Raw genomic sequence first — 23,770 nt, 5'->3', positions numbered from 1 at the left:
TCCAGTCAGAATCTTGCTCAGAGGTTTGCCTTCTTAATCCTTACAAACTCTCAATTATCAGATATATAAAAATATTATGAGATTAATGAAATCAGAACTATGAAGCCCTGAGCATAATTTGTAATTAATTTTGATAGCCTAAATAAATTAGTATAAATGTGGTTGCTATAGCAAACTAAAGTCAGGTCAAACAGTTGGATGTGTTAGTTGGCATGCAGTGTGAGTAGAGGTTTCTATTGCTATGGAAACATAACTGTCATTTTACACTGATGGCAAAGGCTTGTGTTATGTGTGGATTGGGTTTTTTTCCCCTCCTTTCAGCATCTAACATTCATTTAATTACATTTTATAAATGTATGAAAATCTCAATCTCAGGGAGTTGAAGAATTTCTTACCACATTCTGTACTTATATTCCAGCAATGTTGGATACTCCACACATTCCTTCTGTGTTCTCTGTGCTTTGAAATTTGAGCATATATTTGACCTCTATGTTAATTCACTGAGTAAGACAGACCCACAAATATGCTCAATGAGATATATTAGAAGAATATGTTGTAGTTGTGTTTTCAGGACACTTGTTATGATAACAGTTTTCACATCCAGTCTGCCCCAGTCTCCCCCCTCATCAGAGGGGAGTAAGCCCATATGATATGGCTTAAGCACTTTCAGTTTCATTTGGCTTGTCTACCTTCCCTGGAAATCATTCATGACATTGTTTCACTAGATCATGTTTCACATGTGCTTCAGATCTAGGACTTTTCTCCTTCTCTGCACTCCCTGTCTAGTTTCAGCCTCTTCCTAGCTTTTTTTTTCCCTCTCTTACAGCTTCAAGACAACTGGCACTTGCCCCTCCCTGTACAGTCTGCATAGTTCTCCCACACCTGCCTCTCATATTTTTTTCCTATGAGTCTGGGGCTTTGCATATCCTTCTCATTCCCTACTCAAAACAAAGAGGTCAGAGAAAACTCTAGCAATACAGTGTCCCTGTTTCTGATCCGGTTCCTGCATCAGTAGTGTCTACCACCCATGGTATCCTGCAGTTACAGTCTCAGGGATTGTCTCAGATATTTCTGAATGAGCTATATGCAGCTATAGTGTCTAGGAAACTTTTATCACAACACAAGGCACATTTTTTGTATAAATGCAACAGATTGCCAGATTCTAAATAGAAATCATTATATGTGTACAAAATTTTCAGAATTTTCTGACATGGGGAAGACTATCTTTTCTCTGTGTTTTTTCACAGAGATTGAACATTTTTGGGTGTGTTTCTCGTGCTTTGGATGGATTCAGACCTTTAACATTGAAAGTTTCAGGTCAGATGAACTGAATTTAATAAATCTACAACTTTTAAAGGAAAACATTCTGTTTAGGTAATTATAAACACTGCTGGACACCAGCTACAGATCAAACGTATAAAAATTGAAAGGACTTGTTTGGAAGAAGTTAGTTGTTTAATGCTTTGTGCAGCCCTAATATGTGTCATTAAGATTTAGTCTCTGATGTTGGCTACATAGGGATAATCTGTAGCAGCATGAGTCACATTCCAATGCTGCTCCTACATCTTTTACATGGACCAGGAGTACAAAAGACCAATGCACTGCAAACCTATTTCTGCTTGTAGTTTCTTGGACAGAGCTGTCAGCAGGCTGACCACGGTGTATTTCCATTAGTGACTGCCTGCTTCCCTGAATTCTCGCTTAATCACACAGTGTAAATAATAACATCAATGTCTTTTATTTAGTGTAATATTTTATTTAATACAGAAATATATGTTTTTCAAAGGTATAAAGAGAGAATTTTCCTGCCAGTGGAGTCATGGATCTCACACAGCATAATTTCTATCATCAGTGAGTTTCTTTGTTGTTTTGGTTTGGGGTTTTTTCCTATGTCACAGCATTTTGGTATGTAAACTCTTAGTAAAGAAAGAACTGTTAGATGAAGGGAGGATCAGAAAGCCAAAGAAGACAAATTCCATCCTAGATGTTCAAAACAGAAATGATCTCTATAAATCCAGTTTACACTTTGGTGCATTTGAAAAAGAAGTAGATTTCCTTCTAGAATTGAAATTTTATTCTGAGAATTTTTAATAGTGAAGAAACATATGATTCCAATTGCTTGCTTTTTCCTTTGGTAATATCAAATATTAATGAAGAAAATCATTATAATCTTTGGATCGCTTGCCACAGTGGTACCATATAGTCCATCTTTATCTTTGTATTGTTATTTGTATATTGCAAAATAGTTCAGTTAACATCATCATAGATCAGCATTACAGTCATAAAGATTTCTCAAGCCATTTCTATTTGCAGAATGCAAAAAATACTATTCACAACAGATGTGTGAAAATCAGTAGAAGGGCTAAACTACTTAAAGAAACGATACACAAACCTAAACCAAAATCATCCATTTAATAAACTTTTCCCCATTTTTTCAATGAAATCAAGACACAACCATGACCTTATTAAAAGAAATGTCTTGTAATTTAAGGGGTGGTCTCATTCACATAGGTTTTTAAAATTATTTTATCATCTTCCAGCATTAATTCTACATGTATATAGTCCCCCCTCTACTATTAACTCTGCTTGCAAACTTTCTTACCCCGTTGCTTACTTATATTTCCCTAGCATTATACTAAGTATTGAAAAAACACCAAAGGCACTATTTCAACTGTAGTAAAATTCCACAGTTTCTCCAAGCAAATAATTCACTTTAAAACTATATGAAAACAGACGCACTTCCAGAGAGAAGAACACATTTTCTGTGTTTTGCATTGAGATATTATTCACAAGAAGATTCAGTGACTGCTTTAATCACCCTGTTCTTCAAACTCTTCCACATGAACAATGCCCACATCAGAGAGATCACTCCAAAGACATTTTCTCCAGAAATCCTACTTGGTTAAGCATTTCTCATTAGCTTTTTTCCCAAATTAGTTGTTTCCACTATCAGGATGCAATTGAGTCCATTAGTCAGAATGACAAGTCTAATCATGGAACTCTTTCAATCAATGAAATTATCATTTTCAAAAAATTAAATTCAAAAGAAAAATGTCCTTTGGATGGCTTAATTTAATCCATATTTTTTCACAGAGTGAGTTGGATGAATGTGAAAGGGGAGGAAGAGAAACCTCATAAAATAGTTCTGCCAAATGAGAAGCTGTAAGTTTGAATCACAGCCACAGTGAGACTCCGCCAATCTCCAGGGGATGTTCCTCTTTTGTGTCCACCCTGAACATTGCAGTGGTGCATGGGTATGCCTAAGGTAGCTCCACATAAAATTCTCAGCAGGATAAATTTTTTTCTTCTACTTCAGGTAGGCTACTATGGCCTTTCCACCAAGTTCAGCTGGAACCTTCTGATGTAACTGTAATCTGTGCACTGGAGCACTATGCAGCAACCTGTAGTCCAGCTAAAGTGCAATCATGCCATTTAAGATATTACCCTCATGATTATGTCATTGTAAGTAATTCTTGCAGTTGATCTACAGTGCAAAAAATTCTCAGAGTGAAATGATGTCACCATCAAAGTTTTTTTTTATCATGAGTAGCAATTGTTTTATCCTTTGCATCTACTAATTTCATGTTCTGTTACTATTATTTGTATTATATTATTTTTAATGTATTAAGATTCCAAGGGAAGTTACCTATTGGCCCTGTACAAATAGATACAATACAAGCACTTTCAATTACAATACAAACACTTTCAGTGTACATAACACATCCTCACAAACACTTTTTATTTGAGTAGTTCTTTAGAAAGCAGCATTAATCATTCTAAGGATGCCTCACCTCTTTTTCTTGCTGTCAAATTCAAAGCTGAAAATCATTGCATCAGAAAAAGGGACTACTTTTTTCATTCAGCTGATAATAAATATTGCTGCAACATGCATTTGGGTCACTCAGAACTTCAATCCTTCAAAGACTGTTTTATCACTATATGTTCATATCTGATGCAGCAGAAAAAAATGCTTCATGACCGTTTAGAAACCTTCAGAGTAGATTCATTCAAAAATTCCATTTAGAATGCTCCAGCGAGATAGAAGTAGGTGAAATTAAAAGGCTAGTAAATCCATTGTCTGTTTAAAAATGAATTTGAGAGCAGTTCAGGATGCTGAGTTAGAAAACAGGGTTTTATTACAGAATGATACTTAAATGATACTGTAGATTAAAATTCCAACATCAGAGATTTAATCTGATATGAAGAAGCTTGACAGGTGGTTTTGGTGATATCCACCAGCTGGCTGCTTCTCTGTACAGCAGAGAAGCTGAGATGCAATTACGGCTTTATTTTAAATGCAGATGGTAACAATTTAAGCAAGTGGGAAGTTTCCTGGTCATTTCATGAGACCAGGTTTACATTCCACACAGCTGCTTTCACCTAAGGTCAAAACCATCATGCACGAAATGCACTTCAAAAAATACCTAATCCTATGTCACTGATGTGACACTGAGAAATCTTCCTCAAAAAGAATATATCAATACAGCTGCACCTAAGGAGCTCACTGCAAGTAATTAGGTGGCACAAGACAAACAGAAATCTAAAGCACTTGTTCATTGCCAGGAGTTACTGAGTAGTACAATGTTCCATTCAAACACTTTTAAAAATTACATGTTTTAAAAATTCAAGTACTTATTGACATTTGGCTACACATTTTCATGAACAGGTTATGAAATTGGCTTTTTAGGTCAACTTCAAAATTATTTAGTCAATATTCATTACATAACCACCAAAAAAGCATTGTTTCCCGGGTGAGCACTACAGCTAAAAATCTAGTCACAAACTTGCCTGATTTATATTCCCAGATTGTCAGGTAAAAATATCAGGGATAGCTATGAGAAATCTCAGAGCCAGATTCACAAGGCTACTGCGAAGTACTATACCAGAAAACATAGCCCAGCTAGCAAAGTGCAGTGAAATATATTCTACGTAGAATAACCTAAGGCTGGGCTGGCATCCAAGAAGGATGAGCAAAATGCAAGTTTAGAGAGAGTTTATGCAGTAAGCCATCATTCTATTATCATTGTGCAGAAGAACACAGACCTGGCTGCTGTGACTCTAAACAGGTGCTGTTAATTACTTTATTCACTGTCTAATATTTTAATGGGGAAAGTACACTCTCCAAATGCAAGAAGGCAACAGCAGTGATTTGTCATCTCTGCTGTACTTTGTGTATGGTTTTCCTCAGGCTGTAAGTTTTGCAGGCCAAGAACTCCTTTTCTGTAAGTGAAAATAGACTGATAGCTACCAAAATCCAGGTATGAAAAATAACAAAGTTCATCTCTTCAGGAATCTGTATTTTCTATGGATTCTGGCTTCTGTTACACATAGCTGGTTGAAAACTGCTGATTTTAGAGAAAAATAGACACTATTCTCAGACATTTAGTGTCAAAAAAATCTTCTTCACTGTGCACAAAAATGAATCTAAGCTCTTATAGGAAAATGTGTCATGTTATTTTCACCTCTTCAGAAATTTAAAGGCATTCCAAAGTTTGAAAATTTCATGCTCCCTCAGACAGTAAGTGTTCAGTCTTTTCAGGCTGTGGCTGCCAGGTTTTTTTTAACTTCCTTAGGATTCTACAAAAGTAATTCTTCATGGCAACTTTATTTGCTGTAGCCATCACTGTGTGGCCAGATGCCTTTCAGTTTCAGAGATATGTTGGATCCACTAAAACAGTTCCTCACTCTGGTGATTGTTACTTGGTATAGTACTGAAGCAACAGAGAAGTACTGAGGTCACAGCAATCATAACACAAAGAGTGTCTCATGTTAAAAATAAACACCTTGCTCCCCTTGCACAGCAGGAAGCAGAATTACACATTTCATTTGGCAAATGCTGCTTTAAAAAATCAGAATCATAGCAGAGTGTAGCTTGGAGGGGACATCTGGGTGGGACTTAGTGCAGCCCACTGATCAGAGGAAGGTTACTTGCAAAGTCAGCTTGGGTTGTCTAGAGCCTTATCCTGTAAATCTGTAAGGATGCAGGTCCACAGACTCCCTGGATATATAGTTCCATTCTCACTGCGAAAAATTAATTTTGTTTTATTTTGCTTTGTAGCAGCTTGAAGAAAAGTGGCAAATTCTTCTGTTGAGTGAGAGCAGAAGTATATCATGTAAATGAATTGGCAGCAGCAGGATCAAACACATCTTAAGGCATTCCCAGAGACACAAATGCTGCCAGAGAAAGACCTCTTCTCTTTCATTCTGCATTTGTAGGGCATGTGAAATAGAGGCAGTAGAAAGGTGAGACTTTCGTGTTGGGTCAATACACAATGTTGTTCAGAAGATTTTTAAGACAGGAAAATTAGGCCAAAAGTCATCCTTAAGACTCTTATAAAAAACATTTACCCATATTCACTTATGCACTATGTCCACAGCTGAAGCCAAGTGAAGGCCCTAAAAATATGTGTTCATTCCATCAGCTGAAGTTTCTATGGTTGAGTCCATGCAATGTCTACATACACACAGAATCTTTTAATGTACTGGCAAATATTTAGGCTTCTGGTCGCCTGACTGGCAAACAGAGGTGAGACTTTTGGCAGACAAAGAATAGACTATTACCAAGGGAACACAAGCTACATTTTCCTTTGATTTCAGTGCAGTTCTTCATAGGGAATGTGACAGTCAGTAATGGCTTTTGCAACTCATCTTTGATGTTGGATCAAACTGCAATACATAAACTGTTCTATTGAAGTGCAGAAATCAAGGTGCTGACATTACTTGGTTTTCTTTCAGTTATAAGGTAAATATTCCCCTAAGGGAATCTTAAAACAGGAAATGAAGGGAGCCTTTCATCCCTGTGATTGTATATCATCCCAAAAGCCTGTGCTCAGTTCTGCCCAGAAGCTATAAGAAAAGTCAAATTAATCAAATTTGCAGTACACACAAAATTGTGCTTATTTTTGAAGGTTTGTTTCTGAAGTGCATTCAACTTTCTGCAAATAAGGTAAAAACAGTTTACAGGATTAAGACTCCACAAAATTTCACTGCCTGAAAGCCTTCAAAATTGATGACATGCATGAAGTTACAGGCTTGGTATTTACAAAGTCCAACACTCCTAAATAGAAGTTATGCTATCATATTTTTACAAATATTCAGCTTAATCCAGACAATTCTGAAGTTCCACACTCCTATTGCTAAAATGCCCTGCATTTCCTAATTGTTACATTGTGCTTGTACATGATGATGTGATAGGATCACTGCTGAGGCTGAACATTTTTGGAGAATACTGAAGTTTCACAGCAATTCCAAAAAAATGGGTTAACATTCTCAGTGTCACTTTTCATCTTGGCAGTCAGTTTCATTTGTAAGAGAAAAGCTGTTACTCTTCCAAAGAATAAATGTCTTCTGTGCTCCTGTATGTCTCAGTTTACCACATCCTGGGTGGAGCAGCTCAAAAGTAGTATAAGAAATATTTGTGGGTTTAGTAAATGGAGACAAACTAGCAGAAAAATGAATCAATGTACCAAGTAAACCTCTATAGCGCTAAAAGCCACAGGAAAATTGCAGTGGACTATTAACAATACAAAGAATGGCCTAAATAGCTCAAGAATTTTACCCACTGATAATTGATAGGAGTATTCTTCTTGCTTGATTTCCATATACATTTGTTCTCATTTACTATGTTATCAGAGATATGCTCTCTTTGTTTTACAGTTTCTTCCAAATATATATTTAGGGTTTGGGGTTTAAACAAAACATAATTCAATGACTCAATTTGTTTGAACCTCCTATTTTGAAAACAGGTAAAATACTTTAGTGCAAAATACTTTAGTGCAAGCTTTTAATTTATCTGATGTAATATCATAGTTATTCTGTAATCTACCAAACTTTCTGAGTTATCATTTATAGGGAAGTTTTGTGGCATGACTGCAGTGAAAGAGCAGTTATCTTTCACGATGATCTCTTCCTCTTTCGTGATTCTGTATGTGAGGAAAACTCCTGATTATATCCAGATTCATCTGCTTTTCTTTAATTTATGCTTGGGAAAAAAACTTAAACTGGAGAATTAAGGTCTCGTTTTGCATTGGTTTGGGTGGTTTTGTTTTTTTTGTTGGTTTTTTTTCTGTCTTGTTTTAAACAAAAATTATATTGAAAAATTTTACAGATTATCAGTGCATATTTCTGATTCTGTGCATTTCAGAAAGGTGTGTTTTCATTTTGGTAGATAAACCAATGTGAGACATGCTGATGTACTTTGAAAGTCCAGTGTTATTGTGTAAATATATTCATTTTCTTTAGTGGATTGTGCTGTAGAAGGACTAGGCCATATGAAATGGCTTCCTTTTTGACATTTTATACTTCTGTTTGGTTTGATATCACTATGCAGGGCTAAAAGGCCATCCTAACTTTTATTTAATCTCTCCTTTCCCAGATAAGTTTTCTGTGACTCTCATTTATGGTGTAATAAACTTGGGTTTTGTTTTTTTTTTTTACTCAGGAAGAGGTTCTTGCTAAAATATTTAAGTGTTTATTTTATTATATCTTTCCTTCCACTTTTTAAAGTGTTGGGTATTTTTGTTTGGTAGGTTCAGTTGGGTTTGTTTGGTTGGTTTTTCTCCTTCTTTTCAAAACATTGAGTTTCATTTATTAATTATATCTATTTTATGCACAGGTGGCAACTGGCTGAAATTTCCCTCTCTAAGAGAAAAAGTGAAACAATCTTTTTTATGCTAATGACAGATATTTCACTATGTTTTGTCATTTTGTTTTCTAGGCTGTTTTCTTTTTTTTCTGTATCAACCAAGTTTTAAGAGTGATGTACTTTGCAACAAGTTTTCTGTTCCTCCTGTCTGATAGGAGAAAGCAATCTAAATTCACATCCTAATTACAATCTTTGTAGTGTTTTACTATATTACTATGGTTTTGTAATGGTTCTTTTCTGAGAAAATTATTACAGACAAGAAATGACATGGTTGTGAGAAGTAAGGATTTTGGGGAGCAACGAGGTAGCAGCCTTAGTGCAAAGTGTTGGACAATTTGGTTGGATAAGGAATTCAGGTGAAGCAAGATCTAAAAGGATATTGTTCAGTGACTTGGTTTTGAGCTGGTAATTCAGAGATATAGCTGGAGTAGGAGAGTGTCTGACGCTGCAGAATCAGTAAGGGTCTGCACAAGCAGAACTCCCTTCAACGAGATGTATATCATGCACCTGAAGGCCAAACTAGTTGCCTGCTAAGAATACAGTGGGGAGCTATCCCATGCCTGTGTATCCTACACACATATCCATGCCTGTGTGCCCTATGTAGGTACCTGTGCCCAAAAAGAAAAAAAAATAAGCCACTGTGACCATATTGTTCACATTTTATTTGTATGAATATATGTTCAGAGGAGTTCCTTTTGGTAAAACCCTTTGTGATGCCAGATTCCCAATTGCATGTGCAAAATAAAAATGTGGCAGATATTTGACAGTGAGAGTTATTAGCTTTTCAAGTGTTTGTAAAATGAAAGGTCTTGACAAAATCTAGACGTGACCTAGGCCTTCAGTGTCTATCTTTTCTTTGTTCAGATTTTTTTCCATGTATTTTATAGAACATTATCAGAACTAGTCATTTGTGACTACACAGAAGAGTACACCAATGTCCTAGTCCTATTATTTATTCTTCAATATCTGCTTAATCTTAATATGAATCATACTAACAACTCTTATGAAATTGTCTTCAATAGGAAAGTTGTGCCCATGCAAAAGTGACGGCAGAATTCAAATCTAAGATTATAAATAATCTGTTAATAAAATGAGTTTAACTCTTATTGCAGTTAGGCCTTGACTGCTGACTAAAGATTATAAGCATGATCAGAATAAAAGAGAAAGTATCAGACCTCTTTTCATACCCTCTAATTTCTCTCACTCACCTGAAGTGGTAGCTATTCTTGTACATCATACAAAGCAGAATCACCTTCTTCATTTCTGCTGAACTGGTGGTAGAAGAAACAGATTGTGTCCTGTCAGACCTAAATGCTGTGAACAAAAGTATTACTTTTGGTGCTAGTTTTTGCTAGTTATTTTAAAAACAACCTGAAAACACACAAACCAAAAATGAAACAAAAAAAAAAAAAAAAAAACCTAAATAAACCCACAAACAAACCCAAAATCTCCCAAACAAAAAACAAAAAAGGCCAAGCCCAGTAACAAACCAAAAACCAACCAGAAAAACAAGCAAATAAATTCCCAGAGTGGAGAAGGTGCCATTTCTCTAGCAGATTAATGCTAATGCTGGAACTTTGTGACATTTCTCAGCACCTTCATAGCAGCACGATTTAGCAGAGTCTGTTATCTGTTGTTTTGATTTAGGGAGTCACCGTAGGACTTCCATATATCTGGTATTCTTGAGGGATGCCCTTATTTCTCCAGCTTTGTCTCTCTCATTTCAGTGGCTTTCCCTCCTCTAGCAGATAGGCTTATAAACTTTTGAAAGGTGTGTTGGGTGTAAATGCCCATATCTGGCATTTACATATATCTGGCCATAGATATCTCTCTTCATTCAAACAATTTCATCTTCATGGGACATATCAAAAGAATCTGTACATCACAGTACTTGTTAGATCCCTTTCATTAATTCATAGAAACATTTCAATTTCACATAGTACATTTTATTGTTATTGTAAAATAGCTTGTAGAACATATCAACTCCTTTTATAGTTCTACTCCTGTATTTATTTTATTAACCATACTAACCTACATTTCTGTTATCTTTTCCACTCATGAAATAATAACTCTCAAATATGACTTCTGGTCTTCTTACCATCATGCAAGGTTATAAGAAGATTATTTCATATTATATGACATTTTAAGGAAGGCCACCTGAATTTATTTGCTTAGAGATAATCAACTTTAAGCTAAGGAGAGAAATTCATCTTAACTGTGTTAGTTTGATCACCTAAATTACAAGACTGATTTTGGCAACCTTTTTAAGAAGCCTCAAGTTTTGGCCATAAATCAGGTCTGAGAGATGCATAGGTTTGGTCCACAATTTGGGAAGATGACAATGTCAACCTCCCACAGTCGTTGAAAAAAAAAAAGTAAAAAATAGTACCCTTTACAAATTAACTAGCTTGTGAGTTTTAGTGTGTTATGAGTCTTCTGCTTTAATTGAAGTAGAACATAGTGAAGAAGACTGGAGGTGAAAAGGTAAGCAGCAATGCACTCAGAATCCACCTTCCAAATGGCATTCAGCAATGATCATCAAGTTAAAATTTGGCTTTGTCCCTGTTTTGAGGGATTTTTGTGTCAAACGTTGAAATTCAAACACACTATCTCCACATTAATGTGTCTACTGTTTTTCAAACACAGACACCTCATTCTTCTACCTTGTCTTTCCTTGAGATCACTGTCAGGGTTGTGGGAGACTGTATGGCTGAGTGAGGAGGGAAATCAGGACAATAAGCCAGATGACATGGCTGCTGTTCTACCCTCCTGCTCTTTGCCCACCCCGCATCTTTCTGCCATGCACTCTGTGGTTACAGCCATGGAAGTTTTGGTCTTGGCTGATAAGTAATCCAAGCAGAAATAGATATTAGTAGAAAAGGCTGGTAGAACCCAATTCTGTTTCAGTATTCTTTTTCAATTATGGAACAAAAACAATTAAATCCTTTAAATACATATTTACTAAAAGAATTACTTCAAAATGCTTGTCCCTAGCTAGAACATGTAAGGTTTACAATCTGTTTCTCCTTCCCTTCTTGTTGAAGATGCCTGGGGGAGCCGTGACCTCTTAAAGCTTCCTGTGCAAACATTAGTTACTGATATACCTCTCCAAAATAAATTTCACTTTAGTGAAGCTGTTTGGTTATATGTTTAGTAGAAAATGTTCTGACTGCTAGCTCCAGTTGTTAGTTTCTGCAACAGAACACTAATGCTTTTTCTAAACTAGGAGCATGATAAGATCTTTGGCATTTAAGAAGTGCCTTTGTTCTGAAAACTGATGTTTATATGAGGTAATCACAACAGGTATCTTTAAAATTAATCTGTATTCCAGACCTTGGCAATGTAGCTATACTTGCAATGAAGAACTGGGTAAATAACCTTTTCCCAGCTCTACCTGATCTCACCATCTCTTGTAATTTTTCCAGATTTTTTCCCAGAAATTTTCTGTTGAAACCTGCCACACAGAGCTAAGAAAGATGAATAAGCAGACAATGTCAAACCTTTTTAAGTAGTGCTTGAATCCCTGAGCTAGATGAATTTTTACAGCCACTGATCTTTTTATAGTTATGTAAGATCAGTAATATTATGTAATTAAGTTATGTAAGCCTGTAATTTCCTTTATTCTCTTAGGTGTTTCAGAGGATTTTTTTTCCATTTTCCTTATTTCCTCAGAATTGGATCCATAATTTGAGAAGATTAGTAAACAGTCTAATTTAATTGAAGAAGTTTAGTAAATGGGAGTTTCTATATTTATCAGAGAATGCTTCAAATAACCCAGTAATAATGATGTGAGAATAATTCAAATAAACAAGTAATAATGATGACGATAACCAGAAAAAGAAGTCCTCTCATAAATAATTATACAGGAAGAAATGTACTGTAAAGGCAACTGGAACAGAGGAAGAAAAAGGCCCTGGAACAGAGGAAGAAAAAGGACAATATAAGGGGTTTTTTTTCACTTAAGGAAATCTTCCATTAATTTTTGCAGCTTTTACCATATTGATACTGAGTGCCCTGTGAGTGCTCTGTTGTTAATAATGTGGACAATGCAAGTAATGGCCCTGGACCAGGTGAATGCATCAAGTTTTGTCTTATCCTTGTCTGTAATCAGAACTCACTTGGAGATACGTATTTAATTAAACGTGGGAATGGCATGATGAAATGTAGTGAGAAAAGAGCCATGACAACAGTAAAAAAGAGCACTTAGTGCCAAGTTGTAATCAATATAGATATTTTACCTGGGCTGGGTAGTGAGCAGATCTTCAAAACTGCAGTAAAATCACAGAGGCAGGCACTTCTATTGTTAGGAGTTTGGTAAACCTATTTTGCACATATCTTTGTTTTCAGGATTACTGTCTTGGACCAAAATTTCCTCCAGGGAAAGTTTGGAATACTTTAAGGACTGATGGACTGATAGCTAGCTAGTAGTCCAATCTGGCTCACTTGCTTTACTCAGCGAGGCTTCCCACCCATTTCAGTTTCAAATCTACGTGTACTAAGAAAGGGCTACTCTGTGCAATATTCTTATCACTATAATTACCATTATTATTATTAATAATAATAATAATAATAATAATAATAATTAGTATTGGCTAATACTGACATTTTGCAAGAACATGTGCTTTTCCATGTTTTATAATATATTTTCTTTCCAGTTCCATCCCACAACTCCTTGGTTTTGTCACCTTGAGTAAGCACTATGTCTAGTGCCTGACACAGTCCTCATAAGACTATCAGCACAAGATAAAACCTTTAGAGCACTGCTCCTTTGCTTAGAGGGTGCTCCAAGACTTTAAAAAAAGCACCTATTCAGAGGTGAAACATCCCCCCAGATCTTTTACTTGACCTATTTTGTAGAATCTGAATTTCTTCTGCCAGAGTCTATCACATGCAACTTCCTGTCTGGAGTCAGCTTGTAAATGGCATAAAGACAGGCAGTAGAACTGTTATATGTTGTTGATGGTTTTTTTGTGTGTGTGTGTGTTTTGCTGAAATTTCTGGCATTTGTGAGAGGATAGCAAATGCTATGAATGGTATTCTGTTTATGGTGGGAAGTCTTTATCAAGTAGGAAGACTTTATATCATTTCCTAGCTATGGTCAGAATTTTATTCCAATCTCTTCAGGATTGTTTTATTCACACTCAGATCCTCTCAAAACAAGCCCTGAAGGCACTGGTCTCCATGGATCAGAGACATTTTCCAGGCATTCACTGCTCTGTTTTTGTTCAAATTCCAAACAAGTCTAATCTGACCAGTATATCTATTTTCAGTGCATAAAAAAGGTGTAATTGAGGGGAGTTCTTCTTGTAGTCAATGGAGAGAAATTGGTGCTAGGGAAGGTCAGTTTAAAATACCTAAATACGAAGGCTAGAACTAGACTGTAGAAATATCTCAGTAAGTATTCTTTACCTAATTTTTTTGAGTAATCTGGATGATCAGAGGTGTTTGGAGGATGCTACACATTAAAAGCAGTATTTTTCCAGTAAAATAATATTTTCACTGTTTTTAATTATCAGGGTGTACCTTACATTTCTTGCAGAATTCCAGTAATTATTGTGGAAATTTACGTGACAAACGGGAGATTTGGTTTAAATTATGGATGTCAAATCTATTTTTTATGGAAAAAACAAAGGCAAGGTTGACTGTATGTGAGTAAAAGGATCATGGTAGTATCACCCTGTGCCCATACGGAGCCTCTTCATTCCCACTGTGAAATTAGTTGTGCCTTGATGAACTAAAGAAGCTGCTAAACAGAAGCTGCTAAAGAGCCTTTCAGCCCCAAACTGCACAGGCAAGTCCAGTTTGCAGGCAATTTTGGTGATTTGAAGAGAACACCAACAATTTTAAAATTCTTTCTGGAAAACTTTCTGTGTGTACTTAACATCATGGGAGAGGTGGAAGAAGTTTCTTGTTCATGTAGCCCTGTGTCTGCAGAATGTTTTGCTACCCTTGGTAATCTGTGTGATTCTGGAGAGCAGAAAATACATTTTCCTGGAAATGTGGCCAATAAGCAAGGGAAAGTATAGTGGAAATTGCTTTAAGATTCTTGAACTTGGTAAATCACTTGGTTAAAAAAAAAAAAAAAGCTTCTTTTCTTTCTAAACAGAACTCTGAGCCTTTCAATAGATTCTCCTTCACATCAATATAGTTGTACCTTGTGTGACTATGGTAGAACAAAAAAGACAAAGATAAAATAAAACAAACAGGAAAAAACCAATTGTGCAGGAAAGAAGGGAGTTGAAATCTAGCTCACATTTCTGAGGCATCCCTGATGGTAAAGATAATTATTTGAATCCTTTCACTGTTTGGTCAACTAAAATTGGCTTAGAAAATTGTTTGGGAGGACTTGTTCCTAGATGCATTCTTATTTCAAGGTAAATAGATTAAACATCACTGATAAAATCTTTCCAATAAGCTAACAATAAAGGAACCACTACAAAAGGAATCAAGGGCTATTGACCATGTTGGGGAAGTCACACAGACTTTATGTGCTCTTCCAGGAGAGTCTGTTTGCTTAGACACAAATCCTCACAGTTTGCATTCATGACAAACATACCTCATCGACAATGAGGAGGTAACAAAATCTGTTTTAGATAGCAGAAGTTAATACAAAGGCACTAACATGATTGTTAAATTTACATTTCCACATATTTAAGAAATGAATTCTATATAGTTTAAGTTATAAATTAATCCACATAGCACTTGGATCACATTATACACATAAGGAAAACTAGAAAAACTATGCAAAAAACTTCCTATGCATACTGAATTACATTGGCTGGGCTTTGTGAAAGTCAGCTTCTAATGCCAAACCTCTTTTTTACTGGGACAGCTACCATTAAAAAAACATAGCTGTCTCCCATTCCTCCCCTAAAGCTAACCCAAATTGCTTTTGAATCTGTCATATGTTTGTGGCACTTTTCATAAAATGAATATAAAATCAATTTATATGATTGATAAAGGTAGACATTAGAATCCTCAATTTCTCATTAACTTGCTGTACTGCATGGCACAACAGTTATGTTTTCTATGAACTTTAATCTAAAACTGTTGGGGTTTTTCTTAAGACTGAATGTGTGTCTTAAAATTCTTTGAAACCATTCTCAAGTTTCTTCAGAAAGACTAATTCTTACTTTGTAGATCACATGTGACTCTGATTCTATCTCACAATTAACCTCTATTTTCCTCGGTTCAGGAATGGATGGATAGTCAAGATAAAGCAAAAAAGCTATCTGTGACAACATTTCTCAAAGTGAGAGCAATAGCTGTACTTTTGAATTGACACAAACTTTCAAAGAATAGTTCCAAAATTTTCTGCCCACCTGTATTATTCACAAAGAGCATCACATAATTGCGCATCACATAAGTATTCTGTAGGCACTTTAGGGTTTAAAAATTTTCTTGTTAATCAATGACACATGAACATGGTAGTTTGAACCTTTTGATTCTGTCTACGTTAAACACATGGAAATCTTGGGGTATTTGTAGATAGGGCAGACAATCACATTGTTCCTTTTAAAGATAATGGGAGTTGAAAGCATTTAGCTTCTCATATGCCATGTCCAGTACCATTGCACACCAAATCAAAATCTCATGCACTTTGAAAAAATTGTTAATTAATAAATGTTAGGAACCTGACATAAAGATTAATCTTTATTTCAGAGCTCCAATGGTGAATTTTTAAAATCCCCTGAAAGGTCATTTTGGATCAGTACTTCTCTAAAATTATGCCTTGTTTTGTCTAGCAGCCTTTAGTAGAATATGTAAGACTGATAGCCACCCTTGGACAGAAAAAATGGACCTGGAGATGACACTGGAACATAATTTTTCAATTTTCCTTCTATTTTCTCCTTTCATTTCTTTGTGCTAACACTACAGAAATTAGACTATCTTACTACATTCTGTCATCTCATCTTCTGGTTCTGACATGAAAAAGCAGAGTTTAGAAAAATGGGAGTTAATAATTCCATAAAAATGCACTGCACTGTTTCAGAATGCCTACAAGGTATTATTTTGTTTAACCATGGACTATGGTCTTATATAGATTTTTTTTTCCTCATCAATACAGATGTGTCTAAGACCTCTCCAAATATCTCTAAGATGTTTATTCATCTACTGGGTTGCAGTGAATACAGACAAGCAATGGAAGCAGAAAAGGTATAGCTTGATATATGCTTTTTATATATTCCTTTAAATTTATGTTGTGTCAGAGTATTTGCCCCCAAAGGAGAATCATTATGATAATCTCAGAGACAGCTGGATATTGCACTCAGATTCAGACCTTGTTATCAGTAATCCTCACTTAAATGAATGCATTTATAGGTACATTACAAACAATTTTTCATCTCAGAAATCAATGAAGGAAACTACAAAAGAAGCTAAAGCAATTTTTCCTGCCTGTTCCCATAATATATTTTTACTAAAATAACACAAATAAAAAATGTCAGTTAAGGATAGCAGGAACTTGTTAAGGTCTTAAACAATTTTTGAAACTGAATTAGTCTTTATTCAATGAAACTGGATTGAAGAGGTTAGTAAATGGCTCAAATTCAGATTTAGGAAAAAAATGTGTTGTTTTCAAAATTATTAAAGGCTGTTTGCTTTCCTAGAACTCTCCCTGAAACAAGAGGTCACTTAAGGTGATGGCTCATTTTATTCTCATCTCTTTGCAGTTGCATGAGATTGGTAACATGAGAATCCCTCCCACTTCATTCCTTCATTCCCAAAATCTCAAAGACCAATGCCCTTCATTCCCAAAATCTCAGAGGAAAAACCAATGCCCTTCAGATTTAACTGAACTGACTTTCCTGGAGGAGACTGGAAGGATTAGAGGGGTTAAGAAAGAAAATGGGATTATGGTTTAGTGGCTGGACATATGGGTAGTGGAGACTGCTCTAATGCAGCCGAGAGCTCTCTGTCAGCCTGCTGCACTGTACCTCCTGGTCATACAGCTGGGCCAGCATGCTGCTGTCTGCCAGATGGGGCTCAGAGTGCAGGACATCATTGCATTCAAACATGCCTCTGAGAGATTAAAGATCTTGTTTAAAATATTCCTTAAATTTCTACACACGAGTCTTTTTTTTTTTTTTTTTTTTTTTACTATTCAAAACTCCTATAACCATTTTATTGGCAAGGTAGATAAATTTTATTTCTCAGTGCAGATGCTGAAGGGACACTGCATTTTCTTCAGTGTAATGAAGACTTTGGAGAGAATACTAACCCTATGATAAATTCTGTCTCATAAATTCAATTTTTAATAGAGGTATTGAATCCAGCTGGTTGTCTGAGCCAATTCATGTAAACAATGTTTAAATCAAATGCAATCAGAACACGCTGACAGTAGTCAGAAAAGTCAAGCAAGGGTTCATAGGATCAAACCCCCTAGGCTGTAATACACTTCATAACCAGCTCTTTATGAGACCTTAGTTTTAAATGCACAGTTATCAGCTTCAAACTTGCAGCTCACCCTTCTATGCGCCCTCAGTAAGTTCTTTACAACACTCCAGCACAAAGGGAGAAAAGTTTTTCTTAACTTGTGGATAACACGAGGTTAGAAACCACCTTTACCTAAAACTGTGGAAAGCATTGCTTTCAGTTATGGCTCGCACGAGACTGGAATGGAGCTACTGTGTACAGTGAACAGGTTATGCAAGAGCCCCCCCTAGATAAAGCAAAAAGTGAAATAATTTCCTCCTCATCACTTGTACAGATTATTTTGGCAAATTCATTGTATTACTTTGAATTGGCTTGTTTCACAGAATTGTTTTGTTTTTCCTGAGAATCAAGCTTCAGTGTGTGTACATGTGTTGAGGGACAGGCGGGAAAAGAGGAAAGGTGCTTTGCTGTTCATGTTCACTGCACACAGAGACATGATAGCCAGAGTTTAACACAAAATAGTCTGGGTGTGGTGCTATACATAGAGAACAAAGAGGATAAACCTACCCCCATGTGGGGAAGTTTTCCCAGCCTTACTTCTTTTCTCAAATACTGATGTCTTTGAAGGCTTCTAGCTGCTGTAATTGGCAACATCCACAGTAGCATATTAAATACAGACACTGAATAATCATTGTTTTGTTGTTTGCATGCACCATAGCCCAGTTTTGACCCACACCAGCTCGCATCCTCACAGACACCAGGCACAGTTCAAGGGTCAGCAAGGACCACAGATGGCTCCCACTGAGTTGCAGGGACACAGATGCTCTTTTAAGGAAACAAAATTTAATTATCACAAGCTGGGCCATACTTCTTACTCTCAGGCTGGAGAAAGCCGATATTTTAGTTAATTATCAACATTTTACAGAACAAAGTAACATAGCCCATTGGTAAAGTACTAATCTACCAGCTAAGTACTAATCTACCAGCTAAGAGATTTTGGGTTTATAACTCTGCTGTGCAAAGAACAGCAAAGTTCTGAAAGGTGTTTATGATTAATCATTTGCAACAAAATTAAGATATTTGGTTATATTTTCATATCTCTATATATCCATCTATGGAAATCAAAGTGGAGACAATAGTGATTTCGTATGCCAAAGAGCAGAACCATTAAATAGTGCAATGCACCGAAATCCTGTGGTTGTGGAGACCATAACACTTTAAAAGGCAGAAGTAGTGTGCAGTGAGAAGACTGTTCTTTCACCTTTTTTCCCATCTCCTCTTGTCCTAATCTGATTATCTGCCTATTCCTTTGAGAATTCATTAAACACAGACTTCTGAGGATGAGGATGCAGAACATACACGCAATGCAGCATGTAATGCATAGTACGCTAATCTTGTTTAAAGACATTTCTTGTCAGGTATTGAAAAGTTTTACTGTTTGCATTGACTGAAATATCAGAGAGAACTGTGTGAAAAGTACAATTTTAGAGGAGAAAAGAAGAAAATTACTGTATATTTTTTCAACATTTTTAGTTGTAGCATGCCTTAATTTAAATGAGAAGGTGAGGACTTTCTTCCCTGGCATGTGTATTAAACTCTGGAAAGTAAACAGCTTAAACTAAGCTCATCTGGATTACTTACAAAGTTGCTTCAGCATCTTTATGTAGCTCTGTTTTCGCCAGCTCAGCATTACATAGACATTGAACTACACAGGACCAGCACTTCACTGTAGTCCACAAAATTTGTTTGTTTGCTTGCTTGCTTGTTTGTTTGTTTCACCAATTGATACATATAAATAAAGGTATCAGTAACCTTCTTCAACATGCTCATCTTGCAACTGTGAAGTAAACCTTAGAAGTAGTTTCTTATTTTTCAGATATGAAGGATATGACCATGCTTGCAACTTTTAAATCCTTACACAGGGTGTGTCCCTGATACCTCAATAAAGTCACAAAAAAGAAGTATTTGCCTTGTAAAGCATAGGTGGAATCACCAGGTACCCACACACATTCCTTAATTAGGGATGTGGTATGATTAAAACAGAATAATACAGAAATAGACTTAAAATAAAATAAAATTTGAAAGAACAGTTGTCTGTTGAGAACTGAGATTTGTATTTGAAAGTCATTATCTAGTATCATATCCAGTGACCATACCTCTTTAGGCTTGTAATGGAGATGTACACAGTCGAAGCATAAGACTTTACAGCCACCATTTTTAAGTGAAGACAAGGCTGATTCTGAGCTAGGCATTATTGGAAATGTGGCACTTGTGGTTACCAGGTGCTATTCTGGTACTCAGATAGAGTTCATTGTCATTCTGTTCCCATGTTTTTGTTTTCTATGTCCTTAATTTTTCTTTCTCTCTCTTGGCTTAGTTATGATGCCTCAGAGAGAACTCCATTGGCACTAGCAGTAACAACAGAATATGGTCACTGCACACTTGTTAATGACTTTCAAGCAATGCAGAAATCAGAATTCTTTTTAAAGTTTGAAATGTATTCTAAGTACCTCTAATACTATTTTTAAGTATTGTCCATAATAAAAAGCATAATTTCAAGAATTTTTAACTCTTTTAGAGGTCTTTGATATAATAAATCACAACAGACCAGTTTTATATAATACACAAAATACTACATGAAACGTAACTTCAGAATTTAGAATTTACCTTGTTTTACTTATACACAGTCCTCACATACGGGATCTACCTTTCTGTCTCAGTATACTTTTATTTGAAATGCCTGGTTAATGTAGAGAATAAGGACACATCCAGATTTGTCTTTCTCCGCACTAACATTTCCAAGCATCTAGTATTTCACTTTGTAACATCTCTGACATTTGCTCCTGCATATAACAGTCCCACTACAGTTTTTTTTGCCTTCAGTGCGTTTCTCTTTCCAGTGCAAAATTTCCTGCTGATTCCTGTTTCCTGGTAGTCTGAATACAATAATGATTTTTGTTTGTTTGTTTGTTTGTTTAAAAGTTACAGAGGTGAAGTAATTTTTAGGGTGGCAATTATGTAAGAGATCACTTTTTATAGCATACAACAGAGAGGATAATATATTTGACTGCAGATGCTTAAATCGTAGATGTAGAGTTACAACTGCAAGCCATGCTTTTTCTTTGCTTACTTTTTTATTTAACAACAGTTGGCAAAAGTGTCTCACACAGACAGATCTTCTGGTCCAGCCCACAAATTTTCCTTTGAATACTGTCATACTGTAGAAATTTTTGCTATATTGCCATGCATGCAAACACACCACCATAGATACATTAACACCTGCTGTGTGGGGAATGGACACATCACAGCTCACTTGCTGTGGATAATTTAGAAGAAATTTCTCGCTTGACACTAAGCCACTTACATAGGTAGGTTGCTTACTGAAAAGAAATAATATCTTCTTATTTTTCTTTGGATAAACAGGCCTGCTGGTTCACAAATCAAAGTAAACCAGTTTAATCACAGAAATGCTAGAAGAAATCTCTATGTTTAGATCTCTGTATGAGGACATGTCACAGTAATATGAATTTTCTCAAGGACATTCACACTGCCTGTCATGTTTGCTGTCACAAAATTCTGAAGAGGTATTATGGTCTCTCAGAACAACTCAAAAATGTCTGTGCTTGCCTTTGGCTAAACTATCACAGTACGTGCACTTATTACATTCTGTTAAAACTTCCTCATACAAAAATAACTCACAACTGAAATGCCTCTTGCTGGTCAAGGTTTCCTCATCCTGCATGTATGCTTAGTCTCTCCACTCCACATTCATAAATAGTTTGAGAGACTTCAAGCATCTGAGGTCATTGTGCTTCACACAATTGTTCTTTGTTGCACTCTGTGAAGGAGATTACATGAGGGCAAGCTGGAATTCCTGGATACCATATTTCTCACTATTGAAGGGGTATCTCCTTGAATAAAAAAAGCAATAAGGCTATCTGAAGTGACCTTGGCAATTGTTCATGTAATTTATGACATTGTATAACTAGATTTGAGTTCAAATCAAGCATAGGGATCACTTTCAAGTCGAATAATGTCTCTGAACTGAGAAAAAATTGCTAGATAAAGAATACAATTTCTGAAATATAGCTCTATGCATCAGACAATGTATTTGATTAGTATTTTCCTGCAATTTAACCCCGTCTTTTATAGCACTGCATTATTATCAATTGCTGAGCTATTAATCCCTGTGAGTATATTAAAATTAAACGTATATAATGGAAGAACTTTCTGCTCAGTAAGGTTAACTCTTAGTAAGTAAAGCCGAAAAGTAAGTGCAAAAAATCTTATTATTGCTAAATGAATATTACTAATGCAGCTACTTGCTGGTACATAATGGCTAAAGTATTTAACAACATATAATAATAATAATAATAATAATAGTCAATAATAATAATAATAATAATAATAATAATAATAAACTTCTTAAATTTCTTTCATTGCCTTTTAGGATGATGAAAAGAAGTCATACCATGGGGTGCAAGGAAAAACCTCTGTCTCCCTCTTTTAAAAACCTTTTGATGGCATTCCTTAGTGAGACAAGTAGGAGATCTTCAAGCTTCCAGGCTATTAGATTTTGAAAAATAAGTTGGTGGATAGTGGAGGGAAGCTATAAAAACAGTGAAACAGTGGAGAGGGTAAGCTGTCACAGAGACTCTACTTCACCCTGCACTTCAAAGCATTCTGTGGGAATAAGTATGTGTTGTGGTTGCCACTGGAAGATTTTCAGTTAAGCCTTTGCTTTATCAAGCACCCAAAACTCTACAGACTCAAAGCCAGAGCACACCACACTTCTGCTTGCAGAGCAGCCTGAGATTTGGACCTAAGCTAGCTTTAAATATGATCTTATTCTTTATTTTACATTATAGTAAAGAGTGTGTCTTTGCGACCAAAATATATGAATGTGGACCAACAAACACATAAAAGACGCAATTCTTCCTTACCCCAAATGTAATTTTGTTAAGGAATTGAGCGGCTTCCTAGTGCCATGGTACCTTAGGTCCGGCAGGCACCACTTAGCCATTCTCAGCAGACAGGTCCAAAAGGTCCTCCTCAGCCCAAAACACTAATCATCACTGAATGTGGAAGCTGTAGTTTCCATTGTCTTATTTATGGTTGTACCCACAAGATATGATAAGGTCTGTCATGAAACCTGGGTTCCAGCACTTAGTGTTTTACTGACAATGGGTGATAGTTGGATGGAGCCTCAAGAGAATTCTGCATATCTATCAATACTTAGGAAAAAAAAATGAGAAAGAAAACTTGGCAATAGGCTGGCTTTGTATGTGTGGAGTATATTTGTGCAGAGCTAAAATTTGTAATAAAGACTTGTCAAATATTGGGAATTGGCCATAGTATATCCATAAAGGGTACAGTATTTTTTTCTGTTAATTATATCCTTGTGTTGTCATTATTTTGAATATACGGTATACATTGAACACACAACTTAGGATGCATGCTGTTCTAAGAAACAGAAGGCACTTTCTTCTGGTCCTCATCCCATCAAGTTCATGACAATAGAGCCAGAAAAATCCTGTAACTTGTTACCTCAGCTACCATATCTTTTCTAGGACCCTAAATTACAACTGAGAAATATTTTTTTCTGCAGCTTTCAAATAAAAAATTAAAAGCTTATCAATTTAATATTAATGCATTTTAAAGTGTGACATTTTTGTTTTATGAGAAAGACTGAAATGTCAATAATTCTAATTTTGATTTAAAATAAGAAAATTCTTACTTTAATTGTGTTTT

The 23,770-nt window shown here is 35.8% G+C and overlaps 1 long non-coding RNA gene across 1 annotated transcript in view; it reads right to left on the bottom strand.

Annotated features, from left to right (window-relative positions):
• The window catches only part of LOC119695975, a 44,761-nt gene extending 22,151 nt beyond the window's left edge, over positions 1-22,610 (bottom strand). Inside the window, exons 1-2 of the long non-coding RNA XR_005255471.1 lie at positions 22,491-22,610; positions 9,853-9,958 (exon numbers count right to left, since the gene is read on the bottom strand). This is a non-coding gene — a long non-coding RNA (uncharacterized LOC119695975). The remainder of the gene's footprint in view (positions 1-9,852; positions 9,959-22,490) is intronic.
• Between the last annotated feature and the right edge of the window lie 1,160 nt (positions 22,611-23,770).

This window comes from Motacilla alba, chromosome Z (assembly GCF_015832195.1).
Source record: "Motacilla alba alba isolate MOTALB_02 chromosome Z, Motacilla_alba_V1.0_pri, whole genome shotgun sequence".
NCBI lineage: Eukaryota > Metazoa > Chordata > Aves > Passeriformes > Motacillidae > Motacilla > Motacilla alba.
The sequence above is the reverse complement of the archived record's forward strand: the minus strand, read 5'-3'. Positions and strand labels throughout refer to the sequence as shown.